This window comes from Fukomys damarensis, unplaced genomic scaffold (genome assembly GCF_012274545.1).
Source record: "Fukomys damarensis isolate Sample0158 unplaced genomic scaffold, DMR_v1.0_HiC HiC_scaffold_8, whole genome shotgun sequence".
Taxonomy (NCBI): Eukaryota; Metazoa; Chordata; class Mammalia; order Rodentia; family Bathyergidae; genus Fukomys; species Fukomys damarensis.
In genome coordinates, this window is record NW_022900920.1 from 17,034,903 (window position 1) to 17,044,317 (window position 9,415).

Genomic DNA, 9,415 nt, shown 5'->3' on the forward strand with positions numbered 1-9,415 from the left:
TCTCTCTAGGAGGTACCATGTGAATTGCCATTAGTAAATGCTTAATAAATATCTGTTGAACATGATCAGATGAATACAATATTGGATAGTTTGGAGGAAAATCTAACTATTTTGAGCAATAAACTAGATGTTTTCATAGACTGCTTCCATATTTAAATCTTATAATCAAGTGATTTTCTTAAAATATGACGTTTGAACTTTCTAGAATACCGATGGCCACTGATTTGCAACACTTTTCATTAGTTGTGTATTTTCCCTTTCATGTGACATGCCAGTTTCCTCCAGGTTTACTTTGTAGCATGACCAAAGACTGTCGCAGCTGGCTGTTTTCCTTCGAGTGTTTGTTAGTTTTTCTTTCAAGCTTTTTATCTTGGCACACAACTCCTCCTTGGACCGCTCTGCCAAGGGCGTCTCGTCCTCACTGGAGCTTTCGCCGGGCAGAAAGGCATTTCCCGAATATGGTTTCTCTGCCCTTTTTCCACTTCACTATTTGCATTTTCTGAGTCCATCGTCTGTGTCCTTTTCCTCTTTCCCTTTCTAAGAGCTTCAGTGTTGATGATTTCATCCGTCTGCAAGATCCTCTGCATTTTCTTAATTAGCTATCACAGGTTTTCAGAAACTGTAGGAGGGAATGGGATTGCCCGTGCGGATGATGCTTATGCTGCACAGAGCCACTGAGTTAATATTTTTCTCGGCTGCATCCTCCAAAGGCCCACCCCAGGCGCCCAGGGCGGGGCGCGGGCGCTTCAGTGTTGATGATTTCATCCGTCTGCAAGATCCTCTGCATTTTCTTAATTAGCTATCACAGGTTTTCAGAAACTGTAGGAGGGAATGGGATTGCCCGTGCGGATGATGCTTATGCTGCACAGAGCCACTGAGTTAATATTTTTCTCGGCTGCATCCTCCAAAGGCCCACCCCAGGCGCCCAGGGCGGGGCGCGGGCGCGTGGGCAAGGGCTGCAGGACAGGTGCATACACGCACCCAGCGCGCGGGCCCCGCGGGAGGTCAAGGCAGTATTTAATAACGTTTTGAGTTACAGACAACAAAACCTAATCTCAATACCTTAACCAGAAGGTCTTTTCCCAAGAGGCTTTGACAGTGGTTCGCTCGGTGGGAAATTTGAAGAACTAGGTTTGAGCCGGAATGGAAAGGAGGTGGACTGTAAACAAGTTTGCATCGGGAATTTATTCTCAGGATTCTGGCCCGGCCCTGCTGCTCTCCAGTGGCCACTGTTGCTGCTGGCACACCTCCCTTGCAGCTCATCCTCGCACCGCTGCACTCTACAGTACCATGACGTCACTCATACATGAAGTACCACGCAGTCACTCTACAGAAACATTTCCAACTACCTCCCTCCGTCCACTTTCGAAGTCCCAGCATCTGTTTGCCTGTGCTCAGTCATGAGTTTGGCGCTCGCACGATGTAGAAAGTGTGCTTGGACTCTAGACTGTGAAAAACGAGAAATACCTACTGCCGTCTGTTCTCTCAGGTGCTCGTGTTAGAGCATTCCTATTTATACTTCCAGATAAGACTTTTACTCATGACTCAAGATTTAGTAGGAGAGACTTTAATCTAGACAAAGCCTCATCAAAATCTACCAGCTATTGAATGGTAGGAAGCTTCCATTTTCATAGATCAAGAAAGTACGTGTATCAGTAAATGAATGGCTAAAGAAAATGTGGTGTTTGCACAGAAAGGCCTCAGAGACCAGCACTTGCATAAACGAGTAAGAGGAAGCAGGACGAGACAGACAATGGGAAAAGTTTAAGTGTGCCGAGGGCCCAATAATGACTTCTGAGCTCTTGCGCAGCCCACGGTCCCAGATGCCTGCCATGGTTGCACACAGATGCTCAAGAAATAGCCTGGCTCCAAGAGCGCAAGGTTTCCTTCCTTGCAGAGGATGAAAACTAGTTTTCTCAGCCCAAATGAAGCCGACTACAGAGCATATGGCCCACGAGAGCAAAGGAAGCACGCAGGAGTTATCAAGGCACTGTTGGCCCAGGTGGGGCCCTGGGCTGTTGTTTCCTATGTGTGATCTCTCGTTCTGAGCAGGAATGAAAGGGAGGTGGAGCATAAACAAGCTTGCACAGGAATTCATTCTCAGGATTACATCAGGGTCCTGTTGCTCCCCAGTGGCCACTGGCTTCTGCTGGCACATCTTAAAAGAGTCTCTTTTCTCACAGCCCTGTCTACAGTCTTTACTTAACAGTGGGGCTCACATACAAAGTTTTTCAAATATTTATCATTCAGTAGTTTTTGCCTGCTTCTTGTAATACCCAAAACAACCAAGGGATAGAAGGCACCTGACAGAGGTGAGGGGGAAGGGCACACCATGGTGTCTGCTTCCGGGGCGAGTCACCCAGGTGGGACTCAGCATCCTCAGAGTCTACAGAAGAATTGTTTTCTCTCAGTCAGGCCTGAGGAGACTACGGACTGCCTGGGGCTCACTTGTAGCACGCAGCGAGCGTAGCTGACAAAATTCAAGGTGGATGTCAGAAAATCGTGCGTGACTGAAATCTTCCCCTACCTGTATTTACATCAACTTGCTATTCCTGCAGTCAGGGATAACTTTAAGGTAGTTGTTAGGTGAAGGCACACCTTCTTAATCATTTTTCATCATGGCTACTAGCATGTATTGGGCTTACAGCATATCTAGGCACTTCCATTGCAAAGTATGGGGGAACGGAGGCCGTATGAAATGTATAGGACTCCTTGTGACCGGCTTTGCACCTTGCTATAAGCATCCTTGTGGTGTAGTGCTAGGGAGGGTTGTATATTCTGAAGCCCGAGAGATCTAAGTTTGGGGCTCTGCTCTACTACTTATTATGTGACCTTGAGAAAAACACTACCTTCTTAAACCTGTTTATTCATGTGAAATGTGAGAAAAATATTAAGAGCATCATTGAAAGGACTTGGTTATGTTTCTGATAGTATCTGGTGTATGAGCCTTGAGAAAGTGAAAAATCAGTCCTCCTGGTCTGCAGACTCTCCTGCTCCTAACATAGTATAAACATTGTTTCCAGTGTGATACACATGAGAACTCTTGGACAGTGCTTCTAGATGAAACTGACTAGAGCAGCAACAAATGGCAATCAGTCCTCTCTGATCCTTTTTTTTTTTTTTTTTAACCAGTGCTGTCCTCTGCCAGCCTTCACTCCTCACGCTACCCTCAGACTGGATGAGGTATGGACAGGAGGGACAGAAAGGACAGGGAAAGGTAAGGCAGCACAAGAAGTGAGAAGGTGCTGGGCCTCGTTTAATCACTAACTAGCTGTGTGACCTTTGGTCTGCCTGGGACTCAGCTTCCTCATCTGTGACAGTGGAACAATGGTACAGCCATAAAAATAGGGCCACTGTGAATATTAAAGGAGATAATGTATACATAGGGCTTAGGATGGTCTCTGGTAGGTCATAATCCTTCAAAGATCTTATAGCTGAATCGAGAAAATAAGTCAAGAAGTTGCATGGACCTCAAAAGGTAATTTTTAAGACTATGTATATAAATATAAAGTAATGGGCTAGAATGATACTCACCAAATTCATAATGATTCATTTGCTGGGAAGAAAGTAATGGAATTAGGATGGGAAAGGGAATTTTAACATTATCCATAATGCTCTATTTCTTTGATTACAAACATCTGAACCCATATTTAGAAAGATCTCTGTGGTAGTATGCAAATGTTTTATATCCAAATGCTGTTGTCCAACTCTGTGTGGGATCTTAGCTGAGAAGCAGAGGTCAGTGGTGAGCACCTCTGAGGCTGGCCAGTGTTCAGTGTTTTTGTGCACTCTTCGAACATTAGGTAGGTTCATGGCCTACTGTGTGTGGAACTAAGGGTATAGAGTTAGAATTCTTCAGTATGTATCAACTTGGATGTATAGTTCAAATATTTTAATAATACATTATTCAGATATAATCCATGTCAAAAGATCATGCTTTTTAAGTGTACTAGAATATAACATATAAAATGTAGAACAGACATATCTAATATGTAGATATTTTCCCATAACTCCTCCAACACCTTTGCCATTTTTGTGGACAATGTTTATTTAGATAGATTTTTTTTTTTATACCCAGCTTCCAGCACCCTGGTTTAGCCATGGTCTAACAGCTAGGGGCTACAAAGTGAAGTGGAGTATAATAATATCCCAAGTCCTTTCATCACTCCTGGGACAACTCTGTATTTCTATTGCCGGAGATACTCTGTTGGACTGAACAAAGTTTAACTTTGTGGGACTTGGCTGAATTTACACCCTAACTTGGCTTATTTTTTCTCCTGTTCCCACATCTCATTTCCTGAATGTTTTTTGTAGAGACACTTTCTAGTTGATTGTTGTCACAAAAGTCTTTCTCTCTGGGTCTGTTTGTGGAGAGCCCATACTGAGCCAATATGTGGCCCATGGCCATTGCTTTCCCATGTGATCCAGAGAAGATTTGTATCCAAATCTCTTGTCGGTTTTTGTTTGTTGGTTGGTTGGTTGGTTTTTTTTTTAGTACAGATATCCAAGTCTTGTGCAGTCATAAGTTAGAATCTCTAGGAGGAGAGCTCAGAGGTCTGCATTTTGATCAAGGCCAATCTCCTACCTCGACATTTTTCTGTACCCTAGAGTATTAGAACCAAGAGGCTGCAAATGTTCTTTTCCAGATGAGGATTTTACCAAACCACATTAGGGGTCTACAAGCAAAATCTCAGAGGGAATTCACAGGACCACATGAGCAATTTCCCCATTTGATTCTCTAGGTAAGTGTGCCTGCTGCTTCTTATAGGATGAGGGACTGGGAAGTAAGAGTTGAAAAATTGACCTATAAATCATGTTTGTGTTGAAACTGCAAACCAAAGAGGAGGGTGGCCTACTTAACTTCAGGATAGTTAACATTATTGGATGTCTATCTAGCCATGAATTTCTCCTGTTTTCTGTATGACAGAAGTCAGATTTGGTTCGGTTATTTAACCCATCCATCCCAAATAATCCATATACTTCAGGAGAAGTTAACTTTACTACTGTTGGATCTGGTGTGGGATTGACTTGTCCAAGGGAGGCTCTGCCTCTTTACTCAAGGTTGGTTCAGCAATTGGCTTGCAACATGCTTCTGGCTCATGAGATATGAGAAATGTTTTACTGGAAATTTCTGAGAACATACTTCCTTTCCCTTTCAAAGTGTTCCAGAAGCAACTCTCCCTTTCTTAAATTGCATATGAACAATGGGAAATGTAGCCCCAGATGCTACTAGAAGCCACTCTACCTATGGCCAAGAGGAAAGCCAGCTTCAGGATGCAGTTGACTCTGGACAGCACAGCAAAGTCATGGAAAGAACTTGGATCTTCGGTAGAATACAAGCCTACTTACATCAACCAAAAGGGATTCCCATCCTCCTTCAGGCTTCCTATTATATAAACAATGAATTTCCAAACTGTTCAGTGCAGGCTGGTTTCCTGAAAGACTCAAAGCCTTCAGATTGATATACTTTGACACTGAAAATAATATAACCTCCAAAAGTAAAACTGTAACATAAAGAATTTTAAGTGATGTCAGAAGGCATTCTTTCACAAAGCCAGTGACTAACTCCCACTCACACTCAGGGATATATCAGTATGTAAGGTACACATTATTCCAGTCAGAAAGCATCAGGCTCTCTGCAAGGTCACAGGTGCTCGTACACTGCTGGAGTTGACAGCCCCTGTGGGACCAGCATCACAGCCCCTCAGCTGTACCCTGGACATGCAATCTTGGGTTTTCCATTGATTTTCATAATATACATCTGCTCTGGGCTTCTCCCTGCTGTCTCAATAGGTAAGGCAGGGCAGTGGCCACTGTCTTGAGCAGTGTTTTCATTTACAGTTACAATGCAGGGAGCAGGGAGCCAGCTGGAAAACAAATGAAACACTGCTGCCTGGGGAATCAGATTCTTCTTGGAACTTTTTGAGAAGCATTGAGTTTTTGATGCTTCACAAAACACTGAACATCATCTAAGAGCTGAGCCACCAGGGTTACCCTGTCCTGCCAGGCTAGCAGGCAGAACTTCAGAGCCAAGAGTCATTGTTGACTTTTTACTTTGTCTAAATGATTTCAAACTTGCTGAGGGGGGCAGAATCTCTTCTCAGAAAGTTAGATCTCCTCTGTAATAACTCCATGTGAGAGACAATAACTGAAAGTAGCAGATTCTGAAGAGCTCTAGACAGCTTTATCCCATCACTGGACTGGTGTTACCTGTTCTCTCCCTTGTCCCTCTCTTATGTACCTCACTCAGAGTATATTTATTGGGCCCGGAGGTGATAAGATTCTATACCACTGAGAAACTACTAGTTTTTACTGAGGTAACAACATGTTGCAAAGAGACCTGAACCTGAAGGGTAGTGTTATGTTCAGATATAAAATGTCCCCGCAAAGTCTCATGTATTTGGAAGGCTATGGGATCATGGGTGAACTATGAATCACTGGACTGGATTCACTCACTGATGTGTTCAGTAGTTCAGCATGCTGTTAGGAGGTGATTCACTGGAGCGAACTTACAAGGGCTGTATTTTTGTTCCTGGTTCCTCCCTTCTCTCTGTGGATCCTGGCCACTGTGAAGTGAGCAGCTTTCCTCTTCCATAACCTTCCACCGTGCAATTTCTTCCTTGGAGCCAGCCAGTTGTGGACTGAAATCCTCAAACCATGAGCCAATTAAACCTCTCCAAACTTTTAAATTGTGGGTGTTGGGTGTTTTGACCCAGTAAAAGGAAATCTGACTACTATTGGTAGCATATTAGAAGGTTTAATGTAATATAAAAAACCATGCAATCCTAGATTAACACGTCGGGTGTTTAGATCAAATTTAAAAACATTTTCCAAATCAGGATTTTTGGCTGCCAGTGACAGAAATACAACTCAAACTAGTTTTGACCAAAAGGGAATTCTTCAACTCATGGAATCCGAGAGAAAGACATTCAAACTGCAGCAATAGAACCAGAAAGTCAAGACTAAACCGGCTCTCTCTGGACCTCTACTCTCTGCTTCTTTCTTGATGTTGGCTTTTTTTTTTTCTCTCTCACTGCAGATAAATTTTCACCAAATGAATATCAAGATGGAAGACAGCGGGTTTTGAGCCATAATGAATTGCTTGCATCACTCTTTCCCAATTCCAGAACAACTCATGGAGAAAAAAATCTGATCTAAGAAATCTGCCTTAGATCAGGCACCTGGAAGTGTCTCAGCTGGCTAGAGGAAGCCAGGGATCTCTAGAGAAAGGAGGAATTCAGGCAAACACTCCTGAAGGGTTCATTGAACAGAACCTCAGCCAGAGGGGAGAACCAGTCAGCACACATCAAAGCTGGAAGATACTATAAGGTTTACCTTGTCCAAGAAATCAGGAATCAGATCAACCAGAGATTATGATAGAGATACAACAAATGAGAAAGAGAAGCGAAGCTGATACCTAGGCCTCTTAGCGAGCTGCAAAAATGATTTCTGAACAAGAAGTTTTTCCTCTGGCTAGCTGACATAACTGACAAAGAGCCTCTCCCGGCTCATACCCCTCCCACACCTAAAACATGTCCTCCTTCACTGCCCTTTGTTCTCAGTGTCTGTATCCTCAAGATGATATAATCCCTACTTTCCCGCCATATACAAATGAGGTATATTCCAGTGCAGTTTTCTATCCAGTCATGTAAACTAAATGTAACTTCCTCATCCGATGAACTGGTGTTAAATGCCCTGCTTCTGTATCCCCATCCCTCTTCCCTTGATCCATATAAATCCTGTTCACTGCCAGCTCCTTGCCAATCGCTTTGTGGAGAATCTCCAGTCAGCTTGCCACCATAAATAACGAAGCTGTACACTTGCCTCCAACCTCTGGGTGTGTTCTCGATTCTTGCCCCGATCCTGCTAAACCACTCAGAGCTACAACGCTATGAACATCACATCGGCTGTTACGTTAGCATTGTGTATTTTGCTTTCTCTCTATACTAGAAACAGTTAAGGGAAAATTCATTGTTTTTCATTTCAAAATGCCTTTCTCAACTTCTTACAATCCCCATGACAGGTAGGTCTTTGTAGATGATGGTACTTGTTACTACTCTTTGAAGAGGAATTGAGAATCTCTTTTTTCTGATAGATTTGAGGAGGATTTCAGGCCAACTCACTTGAGGCAACTCACTTTAGGCTCAATGCTTCACACTTGTCATACAGTTTAATTCTTAAAGCACACGGGGACTAACAATGCATTTATTCTCTTAATAGTCCAAAGAGTTGCTGATTCTTTCGTAACGTCACCTGTGGCAAACCTGACAGTGCTAATAAAATAGCCCTTCTCCCAACTGTCCCTCCTCTAACGCAGTCACATCTTATAATCTTATGCCTGAAACTCTTCACATAAAATCACCTGCAATATTTTGAGAACCATATTGTGAAGATGAATTTGTGCTATGAATGTGACTTTCAATTTATATGTTTTCAGCTGGCTGTCCAAGTGTAAGAAAGCTTTTCCAGTGTTTAATGGAGCCATTTGTCTCTAGGTATAAGAGCTAATACAATGTGACCTCTTTGGTCTTGGAGTTCTGCCTTTTGTTCTTTGGCATGAGCACCCAGTAAACAAAGAAATAAAATAACTTTAAAATCAGTGAAAATCACAGATGGCATTTTTGTTTGTTTGTTTGTTTTCTCAGGAGACAGTGGATCTCTAAGGAATTGCAGGAATGAGACAGATTACATCCTCATTGTCTAGGTACTTAGATTTCAGGTCTAGAGCATTACCTTCTGTACAATTCTAGATCTGTCTGTAGGAACTCTTTAAAACAAAGAATGTCTGCAAATTAGACTTAGGAGAATGCCTGGTCAGGACAGAAGTTTTATCCTGGTATTTTTATAGAAGTTGCCACTTCTGCTATTATTATTGCCTCAGTTTCTTTTTAGAAATTTGTGAGATGGCTTAGAGTTATTTTATGCAGAGAAGTAAGAGGTAACTCTAGCTAAATAGCATTCAAAAATTGCTGACAACTAAAGAAAGACTTGTCTTGATGAGGAAGCAAATAGCTAAATAATAATCAAGGCTAACTTTAGAAATGTAGGAAGTGGTAAAATTGCCTGTGATAATAATGGTAGTTAACACTACATAGTGCTTGCTATATCCTAAGTGGTTTATGGCACTTGATTCCTTTAAGTCTTATCTACCCTCGGAGGAGGTAGTTAGTGTTACTATTCCTCTCATTATACAGATGAGGAAATTAAGGCCTAGAATGTACTTAAGGTCATGTGACTAGCTATGCCTGTTCTTTTTCACTGATCAATATCTGTGTCTGCTTCTGGCAAAAACCCCCATTCATCTTTGGGGAACCACCCACCTACTCCTCACATTTATTGCCTGTGGACCACTTGAGAGTACCAACTTCTCCCCCTTCTCCCAAGGCTACTGAAGAGGTTATGTTGATATAGGGAG

At 42.5% G+C, this 9,415-nt stretch overlaps 1 long non-coding RNA gene and 1 pseudogene across 1 annotated transcript; one reads left to right on the forward strand and one right to left on the reverse strand.

The window, feature by feature from the left end:
- Positions 1 to 259: 259 nt before the first annotated feature.
- Positions 260 to 587, reverse strand: LOC109118316 (annotated as a pseudogene).
- A 2,748-nt stretch (positions 588 to 3,335) lies between these two features.
- On the forward strand, positions 3,336 to 8,082 carry LOC104868151. The gene is made up of 3 exons (XR_781965.2): positions 3,336 to 3,478; positions 4,647 to 4,742; positions 7,040 to 8,082. It is a non-coding gene; the product is annotated as an uncharacterized LOC104868151 (long non-coding RNA).
- The last annotated feature ends 1,333 nt before the right edge of the window (positions 8,083 to 9,415 follow it).